This window comes from Ambystoma mexicanum, chromosome 6q (assembly GCF_040938575.1).
Source record: "Ambystoma mexicanum isolate Mex_15411 chromosome 6q, UKY_AmexF1_1, whole genome shotgun sequence".
Classification (NCBI taxonomy): domain Eukaryota; kingdom Metazoa; phylum Chordata; class Amphibia; order Caudata; family Ambystomatidae; genus Ambystoma; species Ambystoma mexicanum.
In genome coordinates, this window is record NC_090937.1 from 1,067,277,930 (window position 1) to 1,067,304,337 (window position 26,408).

Here is a 26,408-nt window from a genome sequence, read left to right on the forward strand (position 1 = left end):
GAAAAGGTGTATGCCGCCTTTTGCCCAGCTCTTTTTCTCTCCGCCGTGCAAAGTGATTAAACACTGCCTGTCGTGCTTGCATACATCCGGCAGACTCCATAGGGATATCCAACATTTGCACATGCATAAAAATCCATGCTGGAGAATGTGCATGGCGGAGAGGAAGGGTGGTGGTGGAAATGCAGGTTGCGTTCTGCCCCTCCTCTCCACCATACAAATGATTGAAAATGAGCCGTGGCATGAATGGAAGTCGTTAAAGCCTTACTCAAGGCTTTAACGCCTTTCATTTACGTTACAGCTCATTGGAACATGCGCTCCTAAGTGTTTTGCATAATCCGTATACCTAAAATAGGAATTTCTTTTGTGTTTACTTCTTCACAGCCCCAGTTCTTTTCACACTCTGGAACATTCTTCCGGAGGTAGCATTCTGCGCCAACTCACGGTGATATAATTAAACTATGGAACCTTCTTTGTACAATCTGCATATCACTTAAACTTGCTCTACCAAGACATTTCTAGCATTTCCTGCAAGTTAGTTTCAATACTTGCCACAGTGCTTACCGTCTCTCCGGAAGTTTTTGCCCATCATGCCTGCAGAGCCTGTTAATCAGCTACCAGCCCCTGTGGAGAAAGCCAAAAGAATCACAAAGTTCAACTCTTGCGAAAGGGAATTGCAGTTTTTGCAGCGTGTTTGGAGAATCAGAACTGGCAGCACACTTTTGCTGGCAAGTCTGTTTTTGCTGTTTGCTACGTGCAGGAGGAGACTCACTGGTAATATTGCCTTCGCATCACGGAGCGTGCACGGTGTGCACTGTGTGTTGGGAGGGTTTGGAGAGGAGGGAGAGAGGCCGGATATCTTGCAACCTCCCCTCCCTTGGACAAGCATTCCTTCAGTAAGACCCCAGCACTTGGCAGTGAGTCCAGAAGTTATCTTGTTTGCTAATTGGCTCCATCTAAGCGGTACAATATATATGACCTCCGCAGTGGGGGCCCCTCATCTGTCATGCCCTCAGCTCCCTTATCTGATGAGGAGCTACTAGCTGCGACCAGCTTACCACTTCCTCCCTTTCCCCCAAGCACTCTGCAGTACATGCCCTCCCCACCTACCCCGTGAGTAGCCTAGACCCACAACGGGTGGTCCAAATTGGAAAGCCAGCTTGATCACCTGTTTCTTCTATCCAGCAAAGAACACTGAGGCTTACTCTGGGGTCATTATTTAATCTCTAGTTGGGGTGGGAGAGGGGCGAGACATAAGATTCTAGTAGCCACTCAACTGAGGAGTCCAGCATATCCACTCAAAAACCTTCAGACAATGGCTCCATAGATATGCAAATGGATGATGCTCCACCAGACCCGAGCCTTTCACAAAAATGTCACCACACAGTGATCACTATTTGTCTGGAACGGACTTCTTTGCTTCATCTCCGGCGCCCTCGCCCACATGTCTCTCGCCGAGACGGCTCTCGGCAGAAATGCGTACGATGGATGATGTCACGAAACATGATGGAGAGGGTTGATTGACTGAAATAAACCAAGTACTCTGCAACTTGGTTTCTCTGTATGAGGGCCTCCAACGAGAAACCAAGGCAAATACTACACTTTTGGAGTGCCTACTATTTAAATTCAATAACGTAAAAATGCATCTAGGGGCAAAATAATTTCTGTTTGGACATACCTAGCTACACACTGGAAAGGCTAAACCCAGAGAGGCGCTCAGGTCTCTGAGACCCCTGCACAAAACACCATACGCTTGAACCCCCCCATTACAACCTGTGAATTTTGGAGCCAAGTGCAAACTTGCAATGTAAATACTCCTGCTCCACTAATTCACTTAAATACCTCAAGTAAGGGGAACTTGGAACCTCGAGTTTTGCCCATGGATACTTGTTGTCCTATGAAGAGACGTGTGACTTTTGCTGATAACCAGCCTGTTTCCCAAGCACCCCAGTATCAAGCTAACATACAGCAGGAAATAATAGAACCGCCACAGCCCATCATTGTTTCGGGGAGCCCATCATTGTTTCGGGGGCGGGAGGGATTCTATTATATCAATTGGTAATTCACCAGCAGCCCAATTGAAGGGAGCAAGAAAGACAGTTGTTTCAAAAAAGCATGCATCCAGTTCAAAAAGGCAAACATCGAACACAGAAACCTATCAAAAAGCAAACAGCGCAACAATTAATTCATGTGTTACTCAGCACTGTTCACAATCCAAAGATGTGCAGGCACGCCCCAAGGATAACATAGTCCTCGGTGACACAGGAATTGCCAGACAGCCTACTTTGAACTTTGAGGACTCAAACCCCTTGAGGAACACCAAGACACCGCAAACATTGGCATCAGCCCAGAGTGTGCTTCCTAGCAGTGCGGACAATTTCACAGCTACCTACCCCGCTCCTCTGTGATGCGAACAAAGTGTTCATCCCAGTGGCAACTAATACTTATGGGCTGAATGGCAATGATATTGTTACTTTGAAGTTGCACATGCCTGTCAACTTTAAACAAACCCTCAGGCAACTTGCGCCAACGGTGCCACCCTGTAGAGACGCATCATCAGAACCGGTCAGCTCACGGAGCTCCTTATATAACACAAAAGCAAATGGGCGAGCTCTAGAACGTTATCCAATGGGACCTGCTTTATTGGCTAAATCCAAGAGGTGAAAGAGAAAGAGCAACTCTACAACATACTAATTGAAAGTGTGCTGCCTGAAACATGCCAGATAACCATGAATAGGACAAACATCCTGCATCTCCTGCAGGTGAGTCCGGCGTTGACTGGCATCACTTCTTGTGATTAAGCAAGGGTCTTCTTGATTGCTCGCCAGCGCCATGACAGAGCACTGATTTGTTTGCATTCCAAGATAGTGTGGGAGATCCTGTTAAAGGAAAAAGATTATCTGCGTCGAATGGCCTTTGATCTGCCTTCCTGTGCTGAGCAGGTTTTTGAAGGGGGAACCCGCCTCTGTAGCACGAGACTGACTTCGCAAGGTGGTCAGGCTCTCATTCAGGGTGCACAATCTTCGATGCAGGAACGGTGCTGAAGCTACAAATGAGGATCCTTGCCTCTGAAGAAAATAGTGACTGGTCGAGGCTCCAGGGGTTGGCTCCTAACTACATCATTGAGGCGAGACCGTTTGAGCCTCTGGATGAAAAATCAAACCCGCTTAACATTTATGCTCTTCAATTCTAGGGGCAATTTTCATCTCTTTAACAATACTGACCTGTCTGGAATTACTAGACAAAACACACTTATCCTTTTACAGGAAACATGGCTAACAATCCCACCTTCCTTCAATGGTTAATTGTCTCTATTCCAGGAGGCACGTCAAATCATCAGTGGACGTCCCTATGGCGGCTTATTAACTGTGAATAAATCTGACCTGAATCTGCGGGTGGTGTGCAACTCGACCATAACGTTTGTTATCATGGCGACTCACATCAGAATCGGGCACCAGACCTTCTTTAACATCCTTATATTAAACATCTATTGGTATCAGGGAATGTGCCCTGTCGCTAAGGCTTTGGAACTTGTTATCTCCTTTGTTCTAGATTGGTATGATCGAATGCCAAGTGGCTGTGTCTTTGTGGGGGGAAGGACTTCAACTCTGATTGCTTGAATGGTCAGAGCAGTATCTGCTCGGGGGCTGCAGTGATGCCATCTGAGTCTAAACTAAAGCATGGTCAGATGTGGGACACTGTGCTCTCGAGCCTGCGATTGTCGGTCGTGAATCGCACAGTAAGGGGGGATGGAACTCGGACAAATGGAGTTATTAGCACAATCTTGGATTATGTCTAATTAAATAAGGGGTTGCATAACCTTTGTATTGAGTTCACAGTGAAATTAACTACCCTGAGCGATCATGCTCTAATATCAGCACACTTTGATATATCTAGTTTGTTCGTTATGTCAGTAGTAAGCAGCGCAGCTAGAAAGTCCTTGTCCTGAATACTCAGGGCAATTGCATATTGTGAATGACTAGTCGCGCCAAGCTGGTGAACAATTTATTTGTAGATCTCTTGATGGATATCCCACTGGTTCGCAGATCAGCCCAACTAGCTTCTGACAACTTTGATTGCTTTGTAAATGATGCTATTACGGATGCTCTCCCTAGTGCAGGGAATTGGAATCTAATACCCAACATTCACAGACATGCATATAACGGTGAGCTTGCGGTCTGGAGGAAAAGTCTAAGAACATTAGTTCGCAGCATAAAGCGTGACCCTTCCAGCTAGACGTTCGAGAAGATTTCCCAGGAAAAAAAAGCTTGGCTGTCTTAAAAAAACTGGTAGCGAGCCTCTAAGGAACTTACTTTACAGCTAGATGCAGAGTCAAGGCTGACAGTACTTTGCACTAAAAACTCCAGAGCATTCTGGGCTCTGATAAATGCGCAGGTGGGATCCCAGCTAGGAAGATTGGTTAACGCAGTGGGAGAAGCGGGCTGGGTATCTCATTTTGAAATATTGTACACTCAGGCTCCTTCCATCTTGCCATGTCCCATTCCCGGTAAAAGTTCCTCAAAGGAGCAGGGGGAAATAAAATGCAGCCGTGAAGTTATCGAGAGGGTCATTTCGGGCTTGAATGCATCTCGGGCACCTGGGCCAAACAAACTATCGAACATCGTTTTTAGTTCTAATCCAAGGTTCTGGTCTGAGGTACTCACAGCCCGGTTTCAGGACCTACTGACGATGGAAAGATTTCCAGTGACCTGGAGTCAGGCTCATGTAATCCCCATATATAAAAAGGGTGCTAGGTTGTCCCGCAGTAATTATTGGCCAATAGTGTTGATGGATGCAGATTTTAAAGTATTTGCTTGAGTACTGTTGGAGAATTTGGAGCACTGGGCTACATCTAGAGGGATTCTTAGTAAGTGGCAAACAGGCTTGCATGGAGAGATGGGAACTTCCCTCAATGGTACTATCCTGAAATGCATTCAACACTCAGTGTGTGACAAGGCTGGGAACTGGGTTTATGTAGCCTCAGTGGGCCCGACGGCTGCCTTCGACACAGTTGATCGCCAATTTTGTTGGTGAAAACTGCAGCCATTGGGCATTCCTGAGGGCCTGCTGAGACTGTTGGTGGGCCTGCATGAACATTCCACAATTCAGGTGTGCTTACATCCACAAGGCAAATTATCCAGACCCATTAGAACTTCTAGGAGTGTTTGGCAAGGGTGCGTACTGGCCCCTTGTCTCTACAATTTATATATGGAAGATATTAACAAACAACTGCAACCTAGGGCCTGCGTAACTCCGAAAATGCATCATCTTCACCCTTTGTGGCTGTCGTATGGTGACTATTCCTTAATATTTGACAGCTCACCTCTAGGTTTGCAACATCTACTGCAGGGTTTCCTTGATTTTGTGGAGGCAAAAGCACTCACCATTAATCCTGCCAAGACCAAAGTGACCCAATTCTCCAATACCAGGAAATATTTGACGGGAAAGGGTGCAGAGCGGGAAGCCCTTTTTTATATGGGCTTCCTTATAAACTCCAATAAATCAGGCATGACCATCAAGTATTTGTTACAATCAAAAGCCACAGGGCTGGTTAATCAATTACAAAAAATAGACTCAAAATTCAGAACATGTTCTGTTACACCTTGCATAGCTTTTAGGACTGTATGGGAGTTGGGCTATTTTTCCTGTCCTGGAGGGACAGATGTGGAGGCGTGTCTTCCACCTGTCGCCTTTCCCCTGCCTGTAATCCAATATGATTTGGGCTTGACCTCCTTGTTGTCCAGAGCCCAATGGAAGCACTTGACACTATATCGGGCTATTTTGGTTGCGAAAGGTGCATCACTCTATGCTGACCTAAATGTGGTTATCCAAGACAGAGGCTCAACCATTCTGTCTGACTGGGCAGATTACTGCAACCAGCTCCTTCTAGACATAGGGGGCTCTTTTCAAGACTTGGTGGATAATTCTGGCAGAGTCAAGAAATCATTGCTGGACTAGGATTGGTATCCTTCTATGGTGCACCTCCATGATGAATACAACACCAGGGGTGTGTTGCACTGTCAGAAAAACGGGCCAAGGCCTTTAGGAATCAATATGTCTACTTTGAAAGAACAGGTATTGTGCACTTGTGGGACTTCTGTTTGGCTGGCCGCATTACTTCGATTGTGGTGGCGGTGGTGAATTTTGTACATTTCCTGAACTTATGAGAATTGTTATGTCCAAGAGAAATGAATTTGCTAAAAGCTCTAATTGCGCTGTTTGTTGTACATTTTCATTTAGCTTTGCTTCTGTTAGTATGAAATTATTCAATTGCTTCGTTTTTGTTAAAGGTTCTTGTTTTAACCAGTATGTTGCTGGTATCTCTAACATGTATGTCAGAACCTGTGTAGGTTGACAGGCAATGAAACAAAATATGATTCCGCTGTTAACCAGTGGTCAAAGTGTACAAAAAGAAGTAGTGAAACTATGTAGCCTAATGTATTGCCCCTGCTCCTCACAAAGCCCATCACCAAGCCCCCTCCGACACTCAATACAAACCCTCAAACCAATGTACCTGTTGTTTAATGGAACGTTCAGTGCAGTGAACTCAAAGTGCAAGTTTCAAGTTCTTCCTACATTTTTATTTTAAATAAAAACCATTCAGAACGGTTTCTTTTTAAAATAAAAGTATTGGAACAGTAAAATGTAGTAAAAGAAAGTAGAAGAACACCGCTCCCAATGTTCCCACCCACTTCGACCACTGCTGTTAATGCATGTTTTCAAGACAAACTGCAAAAGAAGACTGAATATGATGGGCCAGAAACTCATAATTTCTACTTCAATGCATTGTTATGGGTCTACACAATGAAGTTGAGCAAGCGTTTGAGATTTATATATACATAATTCTTAGTAATACATGCCTCGTACTGTACATTCTTAACTCACTGATGTTTTCTAAGAAGAAACTAATCTTTCCCTCTTTTCAACTTCTGTAGCTAGGAGAAGTTGACCATTATTTTACAGCATTTTCAAAGCTCATTTTGAAAAATAAGTATGTATACAAAGCGCAAGTTAAATCTAAATCAGCCCAAGATGGCCACATCTCGCGCTTCGCGTTTCTCATTCGATCCACTGAGAACGTGAGAAATGAATATGGAATACAACTCAGGAAAGGACTGGCAACATTTGGCCTGGGGGGAAAGTACGATGTAGCGGCCCGCATTTCAGAGGCCCCAACCCACAGTGCCATGGAGCCAAACCACCATTCGAATTGTATATTTGATATTATAAAATACTTGCAAAGTAAAACATAAAGGAAACAATAATTAAATGCAATTTAACACAACATAGGGAGCACATTTTCTGATAGGCACACAAACACAAATTTCAATATATGCAGCTGCAGGGAATAATTGTTCCAGGCTACTGAGGTGTACCTTAAAGCTTCGGATCTTCCTTATCTGGAGCATGCCTGGATTAGTGTTTTTTTAATGCCTTGTTTTGAACTAAGTGTGATGGCATCTTGAGGCAAAGACACAGAAAACAGATTCAAAGTTCAAAATCAAATGGTTTATTCAATCAAATGTCAGGATGGTTGAAGGCCTAAATTGCCCTATACCAAGGCTGGATTTCCCTACCCAAACGAAACTAAGCAAAGTCTGAGTCAAAGAGCTCAACTTAAAAATGTGTCTCTCTCCAAAACCTGTCCTTGTCCTCACAACTAAGGCAAAACATTGTGTAGGGATGTGTGTCATCAAAGAAATGGTGATCAAAACAAAGTTCTGAGCTTCTTCCAGCTTTTAGCTTCCTCTTAAGCTCCCCTTCCCGAAGTACAAGAAAGTTCCACAAATCCTTCAGGTTCCCATGCCCAAGTTCAAGAAAGTTCCACAAATCCTTGAGGTTCCCTTCCCCAAGTTCAAGACAACACAGTTTAAAGGGAGAGAGTCTTGAGGTGCCACTCACAAGACAACATTTTTCAGTTCATCAAGTCTCAGGGTTCCCTTCCCCAAAACATTAACATAGAAACTTGTAATTGTTTCAGTCTCTCAATGTTCAACACAACTCTAGGTCAACTTGAGCCTCCTTCTAGATTGCATCAACAGTTCACTTACAGTATTCCTTCTTGATTTGTTCCACAATGTCTCTGGCTTTCACAACTTTAGGGTTCCCTGGTGTAGGCACAGATGTCAGACCACACAGTCCACCCATCATAGGTCACGTTACCTGGAACCTTAGGTTCTTCAGCCCACACAGGTTCTTCTGTATTTGCCCCTGTGTAATGATTCACATTCACTTAACTTCTCCTTGTCGGCCTCTTGGCTTCATGTGCAGGTTCTCACTCCCCTGGCTTCTCCTGGTTAGCATCTTGGCTTTTCCATAATGTGTCACGCATCTCATGCCAGTCTTGGTCATTGCCGCACTGTATCCATGCATAAAGTTCACTCTGAAGTGGTCCTATTTGTTCCCCACCTCTCTGTCATGTTCTTTCATACATGCACTCTTATTATGTAGGTGGCTTCCAAATGGGTACTCTCCCTTTTACCTTTTATCAGCTAATAGCTTTGCTCATAACATTGTCATACAGTTCAGTATTCAGTAGGCGTGATTTAGCTTTGCTTCAAGTGTTCATTCAATTTGGAATTCAATAGTTATTTCCATTCATTCGGTATTCAAAAGGTTGCTTGCATCAGACTCTTATGATGGTTCTCTGCCACTTCTAGACCACCCTTTTTCCCAATGATGTCTGTCAGGCTCACCAGTCTTTGCAATGTTCCACAACCTCTGCTTAATGCGATGTTGTCTGTGTGTTCGCTGGGGAGATCCGGCTGCCTCTCCCACCTATAGCATTGCTCTGCGTGCACTTGCCGGCTTCCTCTCTGTGAGTGGAGCAGTTATCTCTGAGCAGGTGAGCGGCTCGACCCTCTGAAGCGGTTGCTTCACTTCTGGTCTTCTTGCAGCCCCTTCTGCTCTTGCCTACCTTCTTGCTGCCTGTTCCCTCTCTCCGCTTTACCTCGCCTAGCTCTCCAGCCTCCAGGTTGCAAGCCGATCTCCTTCACGCAGCGCATCACAGCTCCTGCTTCCCACCAGCAGGTTTCTCCTGTCTCTCTCATCTCAGAAATGTTCGCCTTCTTAAATTCATTACAGTTACTGAATGACCTCAGATGTGGGTCATTTGGCCTAAGTGCTTGCCGATAGTTAAGGAGACATGCCTGATCTCTACAATATTTTACATGCCTCTTCATAGTCAGAGTGGTGAAATAACCCACTAGTGTTCATCCCTCTTAGTAACCTAGTGCATGTCCTATCTACTTGCACCCGGGTCTTTGCTTACGTACAGCTAATTGAACCGAATGTTCCACGCATGGCACAGCATGCCAAACCAATTGTAGTAGTCCGAAAAGGAAGAACCTTATAGCTTGAGAAACTAACGAAATAGTGTGTAACTGATTTTTCTTAAAAGCCATGTAGGAAGAGGTAGTCCTAGGTTGTCCACCTGATATCTGACAGCCAAACACAAACTTAGCTCCTATATGATTGTATACCTAGATGTGTCCCTTAACCAACCCCAACCCTTGATAGGTTTTTTACTATTGCCACGTAGCATGATGTCATTCTGATGCATAAAGAAGTATAAAATTGTATTTCATTTCAAAATCATTGAGAATGAGCATACACCCTCTGATGTTCATTGTAAACTCCCTGTTTTAGATCCTTCCTAATAAAAGAGGAACTTGCCATCTTCTTGAGTTTGTCCGGTTATTTGGACTCAGAATTATTCTGGTGTAATCCCATCCAGTAATATATGAATGTTCCAAGGGCCATTTGCTCAGGCTGAGTCGGCTCAGTTTAAAGCAGAAAGTTAGTACTGGTATAACCTCTTCTGTAGTTAACTGATTCTTCTGTGTCCACCATTTCAATTATTAGCCTAGATGCCTGCCCCAGTGAACATACACACACACCCACACAGTCACACAGACACACGCACTCACACATACAGATGGACAAAAAGACACATAGCCAGAAACCCAGGCACACACACACACACACACACACACTGACGGACAGACCCACGCTGACAGACAGACTCACACTGACGGACAGACCCACACTGACAGACAGACTCACACTGACAGACTCACACACATGCACAGACACAAACCCACACATTGTACAATATTTATATTTGTTTACCCTGGATGTTTATCAGTATTGGCCTCTTCCCTTTTTCAAAGCTAAAGTCCACCGACAGGGCTGACACGCACCCATGCTATCACAAAATATTTTAACTCCACTGCACCCCACCATCCCGTGTTTGTAGCAAAATCCTGCTTTCCAATCCTCTCATATTTCCCTTGCTCATTTTCTTTTCTACAGCGGATAAAGGTCTGGAGACCACTGAAAATACTATAATATGTCTTTGGTACAGCAGAAAAGCATATTAATATAGCTCCTCCTGGTGGCATGCCGATCTCCTTCCCGTAGCTCGCCATAGGTCCTGCTTTCCACCAGCAGGTTTCTATGGCCTCCCTCATCTCTGAACTGCTCGCCTTCTTATACTCATGACAATGGCTAAATGACCTCAGGTGTGGGTCATTTGGTCTAAGTACCTGACCATAGTTAAGGAGACATGCCAGATCTCTACAAAACCTTAGATGTCTCTTCCTCATCAGATTGGTGAAATAACCCACTCCTGTTCATACCTCTTAGTCACCTCTTCCTCGTCCCAGTACAATCATAGGTAAAGTGTAGGAAAATGGGGGGGAAATGCTTGACAATAACCCATAAAGGCCAGGGGAGGGTTACGTTGATTTTTAATAGGTAAAGAGGGATACCATGCCTCACCTGTGGGTACCCTACTCCCAATCCCCAAGGGCCCTCCACCCAGTGGGCATAGATACACACACACACACACACATGCAAACACACACACAGATAGCTACAGAGAAACACAGACACACACACATACAGACAGACAGACAAACTGACTGACATGCAAATCGACACACAGACAGAAACACACACACGCTAATGGACCGACACACACTGACAGACAGACTCACACAGGCGCACACACACACACACGCACACACACATTGTACACTATTTATATTTGTTTACCCTGGATCTTTATCAATATTTGCCTCTTCCCTTTTCAGAGCTAGGATCCACCAACAGGGCTGACACACGCCCATGCTATCAAAAATTCTTTTAACTCCACTGCACCCCACCATCCAGTGTTTGTAGCTAAATCCTGCTTTCCAATCCTCTCATATTCCCTTTACTCATTTTCTTTTTTTCCGGCGGATCAAGGTCTGGATACCACTGAAAATACTATGATAATTTTCTGGTACAGCAGAAAAACATATTAATATAGCTTAAAAGCCCATGAAAAATATAGCAATAAAGCCATCAAACCAAAATGTCTAACTAAAAGCCAACTGAAAAATACAGATATTGGTCTTCGGGTTTGCTTCTACATCATTTCATCATAAAACCCCCAAGGTGCCACAAGCGCATGAAAAGTTTTTAGCACAGGATCAATCTATGCTGAGAAAACGTCCATCAAGAACCAGTAATGCAACAAGGTAGATGTTGGGGTACGCCAAACTACTCAATGTGTGCATTCTCAATGAGTCATGCTGCTGTCACACGTACACGCATGGGTGACTTCAACAGTGCCTCATAGTATTGGTGATTGCCACGTTCTACAGCACTCGTGCAAACATAATTTGCATAAACAAACTGATCACTATCGGAGGACCTCTCACTCCCTAACACTCGAAAAACTGCCAATATCCACCACCACTGTATATACTCCGAACTCAAAACTAACAGACACACACACTCTGAAATGTGCAGCAATACATACAAGCCTGGAGCACTTCCAGACCCTATGAACAGCAGATGAGTGATATAGTAATGTAAATTAAAACGATCTTACTTAACTTAGAAAAACACCTTCTCATAAAAAAGTGAAGAACCAACCAAATGCAGTTTTAAGTACATCCTCACAAAGCTAATCAGAGACATTGCTCAGTGGGTTCAGAGCCTGCTTCTGATGTTTGTGTACAATTGTTAAGTCACATATTCTATTACCAGCACCCATCTTTTCATCCTCCCAGGTTTGGCAACATGCATATGATTTCATTGGTTACACAGAAAACCTCGAATTAAGGACGACACACTTTAAATTCTTATTGTTATTAGGCTGCCCAAATCATTTTGGTTTAATATGATTCTTTGCATATTCATATTTTGCACATTTATTCTGCACATCATGTCACAGCACAGACCTCTCCCCACAGTGGTGATTCATTATGTTTCCTGTTAGGTTTCCCATGACCATATTTGTTTAATGAGGGGAATATTGTTGTGTTCCTCCAGCAAGTTCTGGCCTTGAAATACCTACATACCTAAACTAGCATGCTGGTCGATCCTTGGCACAGGTGAGGTCAGTTGGCAAAATTGTGAAATAACTCCAACTGAGCATTGGGCCTCATTACGACCCAGGCGTTAATCTGCTGACATTACCGCCATGGCGTAATTAGCGTTTACGCCGTGGGCCGATGGCGTAAAGAGCGCCACATTACGACCCATCGCGCACGAGCATTACGCCATGGCGGTAATGTAAATAACGCCATGGCAGAAAGGTCCCCTACCGGCATCGTAGGGCGAGCAAGGTGCACTTCCGCCACCGTAAGTAGCGGCCACCGTAATTAGCGGTGGCTGCAATTAGCGGTCACCGTAAAAAGCAGAACCGGAAATAGCGTCATCGCGGCGGAACGGGAAAGAGCACGTCGGCCATCTTTAAAAACACAATCCATTGCCATGCTTCCGAACAACACCAGATCCAACCCTGACACCTGTCCCAACCCATCACCCACCCATCCAACCACCCAAAAATGCCTAAAGTTGTTAAGAAGGCATGTGACCGCCAGCGCCAGGAAAGATTTACCCGGGAGGAACTCTGCATGCTTGCGGAGACCCTGCAAGACAATGCAGCTGTCGTTTTCTCGCCGGAAATGACCAGGCCAGCGATAGCAAAAAAGAAGGCCATATGGGCCCTGGTGGCCGAGCGCGTCAGCGCGGTGGTGACCGTACCCCGCACCCCACAGCAGTGCAGGAAGCGCTGGGATGACCTTCGCATTCGGGTCAGAGCCGTCATCTCTGCGAACCGCAACCTTGCCCTGGGTACCGGTGGAGGTTCGGAATCCCCACTGAAATCCAACCGTGGGAGGAAATTTGTGCAACCACTATTGGCATGGAAGGCATTGAAGGCGTCGGAGGGATGGAAAGGGGAGTTCCGACATCAGGCGATGAAGGTAGGTGCCTCAAACAAGACATGCCATAGTCACTGCAGTCCATTCATGTGTAGCACAATGTTGCCCTAGAGTGTAAATGCAACACATTAGCTCGACACTGCCCATAGCCACATGCCAGCTCCACCCTGTATACACTGCTGGCACCCACATACCTCCATCCACATTCCACACAAAAAGGAGACAACCTGCATGGCCCTGCCTGAAATCTGCCTCATCTACTGACCAGATTCATGTCAATCATTGTCATTCCAAAGTCCGCAGACCCATCAATAACGCCCTCCCTCCTTTGCTCCACCACAGGCACAGAATCACACCCCGAGGACCAGGACACCCCTGCGACGAAGAGTGCCAAGAAGGCCAATAATACCATCCCCGCACCCTCAACCTCAGCTGCAGTGAGGCAGACCCCACAACAAGCAGAATCCACTGCAAGCAAACCGGACGGCCCACCGGCAAGCACCCCAGTAGGCAGCAGGCCAGCAGCAGCAGCTCCACCTGTACCAAAATTGCCTGCCACAGAAGGCAACGGGTCTGCGGCCAGCAGCAACATGGGTGAAACAGCTGCAATTGCTGCATGTTCAGACTCTGACATTGAGGAGCACGAAGTCAGAAGCCCCACTGACCTTCTACATTCCCCCTGTTTGTCAAATGCCAGCCCCCATGAGGATCACACACAGGGGCACACAGAGGAAGAGGAGTGGCCTTCTACCCCATGCCCAGTTCTCAGTCCACAGGAGGGGAGCAGCCCCTCCATCACACCACCAGCAATGGGCATGGCCCAGCAGGGGCAGCAGTCCCTCGAGGACATCATACAACGGCAGCAATATCTGTCCACGATGCTGACTGAGCATGCTGCGGAATGTGTGGGGGCTAGGGCAACCATTGAACAGGCCACGGAGACCCTAAGGGCCGAAATTGCGCAGAGCACTGCCACCCTGAGGGATGCTATGCAGGCCATGTCTAGGGACATTTGTGGTGAACTTGCCGGGTTGCGTCGTGCGCTCACTGAGCTCACCCACACCCTACAGGACGTGCATGCACGGGAGCAAGCAGGGACATCCTCCGCTGCCAGTTCTGCACAGAGCAGCCCCGTCCGACGTTCCGGACGGAACCTGCGCTCCACAGCCAGGGGTGCCCCGGGGGCCGGGAGAGGGGGCTTGTAACAGCCTGTGGCCACTGCCACAGGCATCTGTTGACACTTACATGGGGTGTGTTGGGGTGTGCAGGGGGGAGGGGGGAGGTGGGAGGGGGTGTGTTGGGGTGTGCAGGGGGAGGGGGGAGGTGGGAGGGGGTGTGTTGTGGTGTGCAGGGGGGAGGGGGGAGGTGGGAGGGGGTGTGTTGGGGTGTGCAGGTGGGAGGGGGTTTGTCACCACGTTTTATGATTGAAATACACTTTTTGCTTTTCCGAAATGAAATGTGTGGACATTTTCATTGCATATGTGTGCTTTATTGGTGTACAGTCCACAGTGTGCATGTCCCAGAGACACACAGTGCCCCAAGTGCAGTCTCCATGTGATACACACCAGCCGTGTGTGCTAGAAGCAGTGGTCGATGATATTTTGACGCATTTCACGCCCCTCCTGTGCATCGCCTCCTCCATGGGGTGCCGCCCCATCTGCACCCTCCTCATCCTCATCGTCAGGTGGTTGCAGTTCTGCGTCAGGGGGCAGGGGCACATTCCATCTGACGCACATATTGTGTAGCATGACACATGCCATGACAATCTTTGCCACCTTCTCATGGCGGTACAGGAGTGCCCCACCAGACCTGCTGAGGCATCGGAACCGTGCCTTCAATAGGCCGAATGTCTGCTCTATGACCACACGGGTACGTGTATGTGCACGGTTGAAGTCCTCCTCGTGCTGGTTCTGCGGGTTCCGGACTGGTGTAAGGAGCCACCTCTTCAGGGGATAGCCTCCATCACCTGTATGTAGGCGAGAATGTATGTGTCAATCATGACGTCTGATCAAGAACATGATGTGCCACCATGGCTTGCATCCAACTGCCAACTGTTACTTTGGCTCACTTCTACATGCACTAATTGATTCACACAATGCAACCAGTAAATGCTCATGGCTCCCATGGCCTGTTTTGCATGCCATCACCCAATGTATGCAGAGGGGTGGAGGGCATTGTGAGTGCCCATCCACTGTGTCCGTTCATGCCATTTGGTTAGTTGGCCTGGCACATGTCCTGTGATGGCAATGCGCACATCATTGCAACATTGCTGTGGGCCTCATCATGACCCCAGTGAGCAATGCTGATGTAGACAGGGACATTTTGGGGGCCCTGCTGTCTGTGTAATGTGTGTTGATGTTTCTGTCCGTCATGTGCCTCCTTCGTGGGCAGTTATGGGGGACAGGCCTATCGGTTGATGGTGTTTGGTGACGTGCATGTAGGTGCTTTTCATTGTTGACAATGTGGTCTGAATTGGTAGAATGCACTTGCAGATGGTTGTGTCATGGTTGGGACACAACCTCATTCACATGGTAGGGCTGCATACATTGGGTATTGTCTTTAAAGGTGTTGGGTGGAGTTTGGGTTGCTTTAGGGTATCATCTGTCTCCGTTCTCTCTGCTACTCACAGCCAATTGGAGTATGCATCATACCCCCTCCCTTTCAGCCAGGTGGAGTATGCATCATTCCCCCCCCTTTCAGCCAGGTGGAGTATGCATCATTCCCCCCCCTTTCAGCCAGGTGGAGTATGCATCATCCCCCCCCCTTTCAGCCAGGTGGAGTATGCATCGCCCCCCCCCCCCTTTCAGCCAGGTGGAGTATGCATCATTCCCCCCCCCTTTCAGCCAGGTGGAGTATGCATCATTCCCCCCCCCTTTCAGCCAGGTGGAGTATGCATCATCCGCCCCCCCTTTCAGCCAGGTGGAGTATGCATCATTCCCCCCCCTTTCAGCCAGGTGGAGTATGCATCATTCCCCCCCCCCTTCAGCCAGGTGGAGTATGCATCATTCCCCCCCCTTTCAGCCAGGTGGAGTATGCATCATCCCCCCCCCCTTTCAGCCAGGTGGAGTATGCATCATCCCCCCCCTTTCAGCCAGGTGGAGTATGCATCATTCCCCCCCCTTTCAGCCAGGTGGAGTATGCATTGGTACGTCATTCACCTACCCACTTCACATTTCCATGGTCATGACATTGGACTCACCGAGTAGCCAGGATCTTGGGCCTGCAATTCGCTCCATGTAGCGTGGTATTGTGGAGTTCCTCAGGACCATATTATCATGGGTTGATCCGGGGAATCGGGCACAACAATGTGTGATGATCTTGTTGGAGTCACAGACCATTTGCACGTTGATTGAGTGGAACTGTTTCCGGTTGTGGTATGGTACCTCCATGGCACGTGGAACCACCAATTCCACATGGGTGCAGTCGATGGCACCAATGCAACCAGGTATGCCGGCTAGTGCATGGAAACCCACTTTGGTGTTTGCAATCTCCTGGGCAGTCCGTGGTAATGAGATGTGGTCGTCTGTGTGCTTGAGGAGGGCATCGAGCACTTGGATGAGTGTTCGTGAGAATAATGGTTGTGAAATGCCATGCAAGTGCCCCACTGTGTGCTGGTAGGTGCCTGTGGCCAGGAAGTGGAGTACAGACACTACCTTCAGTCGAGGTGGGATGGCGGTTGGAGTTTCTATCATGCTGACGATGTCGTTGTGTGTCATGTCTACGATGGCGGTGATGGTGTCCCGGTCCAAACGGTACAGGGTGTGGATCTGCTCAGCAGTGAGGTTGAATGGATTGGCTCAGATGCGTGGGATTGGGGGCTGCCTGCGTTGTGGCACTGGCTGTGCTGGTGGGGCTTGCTGGGCCTGCCTTGCCCTCCTTCTCCTCCTGCGTCTCCTCTGTGCTGCCTGTTGTTGTTGTTGCTGTTGTAGCACTTGCATTGCTATCAGGTCGTCCAGCCCCAACATTGCTAGTCGTATTGGTATCATTGTGGAGTGTGACTGGGTGTGGGAAGGGGTGGGGTGTGCTCTTTTTGTACTTCCTGAGTCTGTATTGCCTTCACCTGTGCTGTTTCTGTGCACCTGTGGCAGCTGCATTCACTTTACATGGCCATTTAAGGTTGGTTTGCGATGGCGTAATTAGCACCATGGCGGTAAGGTACTTAACGGGCTGGGTGATGGCGTTAGGTGCATGTCCGCTTGGGTTGGCATTCGCGTACCTTTCCGCCACGGCGCTAAGTACGGTGTGGGAGGCCTTGTGCGCGCGCCCTTGGCGCAGTTAGCGGCAGCGTTAACTACGATGCCGCTAATGGCATCGTAGTTAACAGTCACGGGTCATGATCGGACCTAGCGGAAAACGAAGGCGGTAACCATTTACCGCCATCGTTTTTCACTTAGCGCCAGGGTCGTAATGAGTTGGCAGTTTCACTCTAAAATGCATATGTAGTACAGCCTAGATAGCATTTGAGCATAGGATGCAAGGCAGAATTTGTGGGAATTAAATGTCTGCCCTACCCCTGCAATTTTGATGATTTGCCCAAGTTTAAAATGATGTGTTAGATTTTACTGGTGAATGACAAAAATGGTTAATGTGGTTTGTTTATTTTATTGGATATTTGTAAGGCGCCTATACGACAAATGGTGTTTCAAGGAGCCACAAGACAAAGCAAGCATTGGAAAAGCCAATAGTTTTGGCTTGTGTGTAGATTAGGCATTTGCCAGGCACTACTATTAGGTGGCCCTCACGAGTGCCCGGGTAACCTTTGGCATTCATTGTTTGCAGGCATACTGGCGGGTATAGGTCCCTTCGCTGGCTGTTCATGAACAGGGGCATCAGCAGTGGAGCACCCTGCACAAGATTGGTCCACTTACTGGGCACCTGAAGAGAAATAGCATTGCACGGAGCCCTGCCCTTATGTAGAAGTGACTTGCACATCCGGTTGCCACCTGGACATGCCATCCAAGTACTGTACTTTAAGAAGATCTCCCCATGTGTTATCAGGGCTTTGCTAGAGTGATGCATTTTCTTTGCCATGCGTGTTGGAGACGCATCATGCAGGGGTACAAGTTGCAAGTTGCTAGCAGGCAGTGGTCAGAGTGAATGGGAACGGTCGGGAGCGGTGTTTCACTACTTTTATTTTTTTACTGTTAATAGCTCCACTACTTTTTGCCACTTTTTTCAGCATTCCAGAACTGTTCTTTGTGAAGTTAAAGCACTCTTCTCCATTTTACCACTGGATATCGGTTACAGCTAAACAGACATCTGTTTCAACTCAATTGGCTGTCAAACAGCAGGACTGCAACCCTTGAAAAATGTGTTGCAAGGTGCTCCATTCCTTCCTACTCTGTCCAGGGATGTCATTTGGGTGTTGCCAGGGGTCGCAGTTGCTACCCCTGAGGTCTCCCTTGCTACCCTTGTGGTCTCCCTTGCTACCCCTAAAAATAAAAGTGTTTTTTTTTTTATTTTTTAAATGTGAGCTGCTGGGCTGTGTCCAGTGCCATGTCGCTCTTTGTTTCTGCAGGGGCTGGCTTTCTTCTCAGGCCTCTGAAAAAAAAACAACAGTGGTTTCCGCAGTTTGAGCAGGGACCCTAAATAGAAATAACAAATAATTTGTCTTTCTGGAATTCTATACAATAATTGCTAGACTCATTAAAGGTTTATTTCAGGCACACGTAAGGGGTTGAGGCACGGATTTAGTCTGTTCTTAAACTCCTCAGCTTAGCCTTTTATCCTTCTGAGGTCGATAAATGAGTACCAACACAGGTTGGGTTATATACTATGTATATTTGTTCTATACACAGTGCTTAAGCGTAAGTGATATATAAAATCACATCATTGTCATTTGGCCTTGGACGTCTGCTTGCATTCACAGTAATATGGGACTATACACACTGATTTTGGAAATATGGGACTATACACACTGATATTAATGATGCATATGGTGATCCATTCTTAGGGATATCCTAACCATATTTTACGTAGTGCACTTAGTAACAACGCTATGTGATGCCACTTATCAAGAGGTGAAAGATTGTGTTCCATCGCTTCCCGTGATGTCAATTTCTGTGACGTCACTTTGACATGGGGGTTACATGACATCACTTCCTGTGATGTCATCCGAGGTCAAAGGCTGTGTGTTGTCACTTCCGCTACCACTTGCATTTTGGTGAAATGACGTCCCTGACTCTGTCCCCCCCCCCGGCAGAGTCACAGTTCCACTACCTTTTTGCTACACTTCACTGCTAGCAGGCATAAAAAGTCACTCACCCCGTAGGTTCTCCCCATGCACACAGCTTGCTTGTGAACAGTCAATTATCACTCGCCAATGGCTAGCAATTTTGATTCCTGTGGCGTTTTTTTCTGTGGCCATTTATTCCGTGCCTCTCGTCCATAGTCCAGGAGCATCAATGTGTGAGCAACATATTAGCTAGGATGTCATCCGGTTCCAGTTTTAGATCCTGTCCTTTCCGCGGTGTGATCAGAATGCCATGCATTGCTGGTGGGTGGTTCTACTGCGCACAGGAAATGTGACACTGTTTCATCAATTCTGCTTAAACCTAACACACAATACTGTAACAGGTCCGATGTGTTGCCAGTCGTCAAATATTGAGCTATTTCAGAAAAACATGGTTTAGTTATCAAGTTAATGTGAAAGGTAGCTAGACAGAAACGTATTACAATCTTCTTCACCTGTTAATCATTTCTGTGATTCATCCAGGAACATCATTGAAGGTGCTGAGCTTCAATTGCCATTTCATGATTTATCTCACATGTGTACAACATGTGAATAGTGCTAAATATCTCTTACAGTGACAGAAATATCTTCCTGGCTCTCGTGCAGTCTGTACCACAGAGCAGTGCCGTATGACAGGCGTGCATGGAGCTGAGAGAAGCGTTGACTGGGTGAACATTCCGTGGGAGAGTTTGTGCCTGGGAACTGGATGAGAAGGTGGGCCTGACAATGTACTTGTATAGGTGCCACAGCACCAAAGAAGGATGGGGAGCGCTCTACATACTGTCCTTCTTTCGTAGGTTTAGGGTATACCAACTAAACTATTGCACTGTATATTATTTCGGATTTCACTAAGCATGGTGTTCCTTTGTAAAAGGTGCTGTGTAAGGTATTGAACCTTGTCAATCCACACAAGGGCCAAACCTCGGATAGGAGAACACAGTAGACTTGTATAGGTAAAGTCACTGAACAGGGCAAGATATTACACAAGGCACAGCACTGCATGGGGCAGAAAGGCACTTCACTGTACAGGTTATGCCCATGCATAAGGCAACTCGAAGTCCATGTAACGAGTGCCACTCATTGACTAGTGCATTTCGCTAGCGTTGAATATTGCATAAAATAAGTACCTATACAAGCTAAGGCAGTACACATGAAATAAAATCACATAATAAGCGAACAAATACCGTAATGCATTGTATTGGTGAGCACTTAAAAGTCAACCATATGGTAGGGCTCTGTTGGGACATAAACAGAACATTGAAAACAACGTGCAGAAAAATATGATGCATACGAAATGTGGTGCAATCAGCTAAGTTCACTAGTGCATAGAGGCAGAATTTCACCCACCTGCTCCGGAGCCTGACCCCAGTCACTCCTCACCAGCTGTGAGCAAAACACTCCCTGTGGCTCACACTTGCTCTCGCTTGAATGGTCAGTGTTAGCTGGATGCTGAGCAGAGCCAATAAGCATCCTATTCAGCTTGCACTGTGGCACAGACCCCCTGACAGCTTTGCATTAGCTAGGAGGAGTCAGGAGACCTAGCTGCCTTCAGAACTCCCAGCTAAGCGCACAACCTTTGTACCGAGAATGGACCACACATTGAAACTAAAAATGGACCGAACAATCAAGCTCGTTTACAATATTTCTTCAACCTTATAGCATCTTACAGAACAATTATCCAGCACAGCCCCATTTGTAATGTGACACAGAAAATTACTTTCGTTTTGCTTGACAAAAAAATAATTATCGCGTATATATTTAAAACATGCAATGTACTATATTTTTTTATCAAATAATTTGATTACATATTAACTTTTGTGAAATTATATTATTTAAGGGTTTGAAGATGTTACCAGCAAAAACCGCGTTATTAACACAGCGGTCGTTGTTCAAGGGCGACGGCAGTGGGGCTGAGCCCTGGTTGTTCCCTGGCTGCGGCTGTTAATATTCGCTTTTATTTTTTTTTTAAATAAGGAATGCAGCACTGCCTGCCTGACTGACATACGGCTTGCACAGTGGTGGTCCTTCAAGGGCGAAACAGTGGGGCTGAGCTCTGCTGTTCCTGGGCTGCAGCCGTGAATATTCGCCGGCTCCATGGTCGGAGTTTGAAAGCAAAGGTGTGCGTGCACGAATCACAAGCGGCTCCAGCCACGGAAGTGCCCTGGTTATTCCCGGGCAGCTAGCAGTGATAAATACAGCTCGGAATAGCACCCTGGACACATACCAGAAGAAAGAAACAGAGATTAAAAAAAAAAGTATTTGGCGAAAGAAAATGGCTGCAGTGTGGCCAAAAAAGCACATATTCGAGAGCCAATCACATAATAGTGATATCACTAAGATACTGCACACCCAATTGGGTGCTCCTTACATCTAAAACACTAAACCAATCCCCCACAAGTCACTAGATGTACATGTTCACTGCCATTTTAAAACAAAACATACTATTACACAATATTACACATATTTTTAATAGAAATGTCTGTAAAATGTGTGACATAACTTGAAAGCTGTAGTAAATATATTTTAAAGCATCAATCAAGTCAAATAACTTTTTAATAACATTAAAACATGGCCACCACCATTTTGGTAGGAGAAATGGCTGATCAATACACCACACAGTAAAAATTAGTCAGAGTGCAAAAAGAGGTGTGTTGTGGGAGGAGATGGTTGGGAATGGGACGAAACGTCCTATAGATTTCACTTGGCGATGGGTGTTAAATGGGTGGGACACCTAGCCAAACTCCATAATATCCATCCTCATATGTCAACCTGCTTTGAAAAGCATTACAAACCTTCCTCCAAAGCCCCTATTTCAAGCTCTCATGTTAAAGCTCTTATTTTAATGACAATAGTTTCGGCTTCTTAGGTAGAGCTTTCAGCACCACCTAATAGCCAAAACTAAAAACAGGGAGTGGAGGACAAAGGAGAAGATAAAAGTAATGGTCTTACTAGGCCTTGTGAAATTCAGAACATGCAAGTGCCGTAAGAAGTGTGAGGGGGGGGGGTGCCGGTCTGCACAAATACGAAGTGCTATGGTGGGAAGGGCAGGGAAAGGAGGAGTTAGTGCAAGTGAAGGTGAGGAAGAGGGCCAATGGGGAAGGCGAGTGCAAGGGGAGGAGAGGAGGGCAAGTTCCAGGGATTGCATGGGGTGAATGTGGTGAGGGCCCACATGCTAAGTGCAAGGACGAAGGTTGACGGGCAGGGGGCTGGTGCCCTGTGAAATTCACAGGGAACTAGGCAGCCAGTCACTGCTGCAGCAGGGGTTTAACAGGGGAGGAGGAGTGGGAAGGAAGAAGAGGAAAGGTAGGCCTTGAGGAGCTTCCAGAAGTTAAGGGGATTTGGCTAAAGCCTGGGAGGGGCAGCAAGACCATTCCAGAGGGAGACTCCTGCGGAGGAGAGAGAACTGCTCCAGGGGTCAAGTCCTAAAAAAAAAAGTGGGGGGCTCATTAACATACCAATTGAATGTGGCATCACCAGGAATCAGCATATCTAGATGCCCTCTGAAAAAAGTGGGGGTACTCGATTTGATCCCTGATCTCAGGGGCATCATTTAGGGGTTGGCAGGGGGTCACAATTGCGACCCCTGAGGTTCCCTTGCTACCCTTCTGGTATCACTTGCTATCCCTAAAAAAAATCTTTTTTTTAAAAACACAATCTTTTTTTTACAAATTGAAGCTCCCGGGCTGTGGCCAATGCCATGTGGCTATTTGAGCTATTTGTCTTTCTGGAATTACATACAATAATGTCTAGAATCATTAAAGGTTTATTTCAGGCACACTTAAGGGGGTGAGTCACTGATTTACAGGGTAATTCATGGAATTAATGTGCGCTGAGAAGGGGAGCGCAAGCGTGAAAATCGCAGCGCACGCGTGTCAAAGCCGCGCATGCAGCAATGCGCTGCACGTGGCTTACCTGGGATGTGAGCTGAATGCGCATGTGGCGCACATGTCATTGCGACATCTTGAAGGTTGTGCGCGAGACGGCCAGTGAAGGCACACACAGGGCAGCGCACACACCTAAAAAGGGGGCAGAACATGCAAAATGGGGAACAACACGTGAAAATGTGGGTGTTACAGGGGAAGTACCGCTGATAAATCCTTGCAATGCACACACGCGCGCTAACAACACGTATTCTTGGAATCGAACTGGGGAAACCCACGCGCCATAAAAGACGCGCTAATCCGGAAACACGTAGGCCAGGTGGAAGCAGGCGTAAGCAGCCCCGCGCAGTATAAAGGTCCACGCAAACAACAAACAATCTCATAGGCTACGATGAATATACCGTTCCTCGCAGCAGTGGTCGTGGGGCACCGCAGGAGGAGGAGGATAGCCAGGCCCCGCATTTATTTACCCAGGACCAGCCTTTTTGGGATGCCTGATGACGAGGTGTATGGCAGGTACAGGTTTCCACCCCATATCATCCTAGATGTGGTTGCTGAGTGGGAGGATGAGCTCACATCACCCACCCTGTGCTCCCAAGCACTGAGCCCCTTGGAAAAGGTTTTAAATGTACTGCATTTCTTGGCTACTGGGTCATTTCAGCGGACAAGTGCCATAGTTGGGGGTGTCTCACACGCCACGCAGTCACGCTGCCTACACCAGGTGTTGGCAATCATGACTGCATGCCCCTCATTCCGCAGGCATATATACATGCCCAGAACACCCGCAGAAAGGCAGGCCATGGTCCAAGACTTTTACAGGGTGGCACAATTCCCCAAAGTGCTAGGTGCCATTGATTGCACCCATGTGGTTCTATGTCCTCCTAGGGCCACTGAACACATCTATCGAAACCGCAAGCACTGGTCTTCCATCAACGTGCAGGTTGTATGTGATGCCAAGGGAATCATCACCTCTGTATATGTCAACTATCCGGAGTCCAGTCATTATAGTTTTATATTTAGAATTTCACCCCTAAACAGGGACCTGGAAGCTGGGAGGCATGGCGACACATGGCTCATTGGTGAGGACAAATGCCTCTGCACATGCATGCATGTCAGACACTGACAAATGGCAAAACTCAACTAATGACAACCATTATCACCTCCCCAGGGGACAGTGCCTACCCTCTGTTCACCTACATGATGACGCCAATACGGAACCCCACCACACCACCCCAGGTAAGATACAACGCAGCCCATATTGCAACCCGGGGCATAGTGGAGCGTACATTCGGAGTGCTGAAGTCACATTTCCGCTCCCTTGACAACTCTGGTGGCCAGCTGCTATATGCGCCCCCGTAGTGTGTAGGATCATAGTGGCAGCATGTGTGGTGGTGCCCCCACATCCCCAACCACATGCACAGATGCTGCGCATGGGAGGGGAAAGGGCACGTGGTGAGGCAGCCCATACCCAGCTTGTGGCAACCTTTCTCACCTAAAATCCCAACCCTGTGGAGTGCACACAGGCCTGGCACATACCAGCACATACCAGCTGACAATTGATGATGACAAAAGAGACAATCAACTGTCACAACCATACCACCCTGAGATTGTTTTACTGGAAGTGCTACATTGTGTACATCCCTAGCTACTTAAACAACCACAATGCTGTGTCAGTAAAAGGCACACATTCATGCTGCATGAAGGAATACCCCCTTGCAAAACAGCACACCCAAATAGTGGTATGTCACCCAACCCCTTCCAAACCCCATCTCAGCCACCCAAGACACCATGGCATGGCATGCAATGTCAAAGCAACCAAATGAATGCACAACACATCACACAATTGTCACAAAGTGCACCGTCACAGATGGAAACAGGCCACAGACAATTCCCTCTCACCTATGAAAAAGAAACAGCACACATGAACACATACTTACCAGGAAGACAATACATTAATACAAGACCCAACAGTGCCAACGTATGACAGTAACCAATAACAATAGTGCAATTGCCACTACCTGACAAAGGCAGCACATCGACCCCTTCCATCTCCAGTGTGTTGCTGATAGGTAAATGTGGCAGGGTACTGCATAAAACATGACCTGCATCTGCAATGGAGACAGGCAATTTAAGACATGAAGAAGCTACATGCAAATATGCATAATGGCCAGTATGGAATATAATATAAAAATTAAACATCAGGTGGAGAAATCATCAGCAATCCCCATTAGGGGTGTATACACACTTTGGACTACAGACTGGCCACACAACTGATGGAAGCCCAATGCCTCTGTGTAAATTACTGTCACACAGTGACACCCTTGCAAGCCCATGTAAAGGGGAAGCAGGAGTGGCATATATGTCCGGACCCCAACCTTCAAACACAAACACAGAACAAGCCTGCATGAGCCCAGCTTGAACACACAGTGGATGCCTACGGGTGCCACACAAAGCAACACACTGTATCATGAATGTAGAATACCAAAAAAACATTTATCAACAAAAAAGGAAAAGAAAAAAAACAAAAAAAGAAATGAAAATGAAAATAAAATGAAAATGAAAAATTAAACATAAAAAATCAAATGAAAAAATGAAAATGAAAATGAAAAATTCAAATGAAAAATGAAAATGAAAAATTCAAATGAAATATGAAAAGAAAATAAAAAAAACAAAAAATTGAAATTAAAAATGAAAATGAAAAATAAAAATAAAAAATGGAAAAAAAATAAAAAAAATAAAAAAACGTTTTAAAATTAAAATTAAAAATAAAAATCAAAAATGGCCATGGGTTGACCGGGGGGTGGACCACCCAGGAGGAAGGAGGTATAGGGTGCACCCCAACACCCACATGCATGGATGTTGAGAAAAAAAACCCTCCATGGGCTCATGGCCTGCACGGCTACGTGATAGTGGGTGAACTGCCATCACTGTCATCACCCTCTGGTGGTACATTAGAAGGTGTGCGTGGTTTGGGAGGCAGACCACGCAAAGCCCTGGCATGCTCCTCCATGGCAGCAAGCATGCGGGTCTGAAAGTTTTGGTTCTGCAGGATGATGGTCCGGAGATCCCCATGCAGCA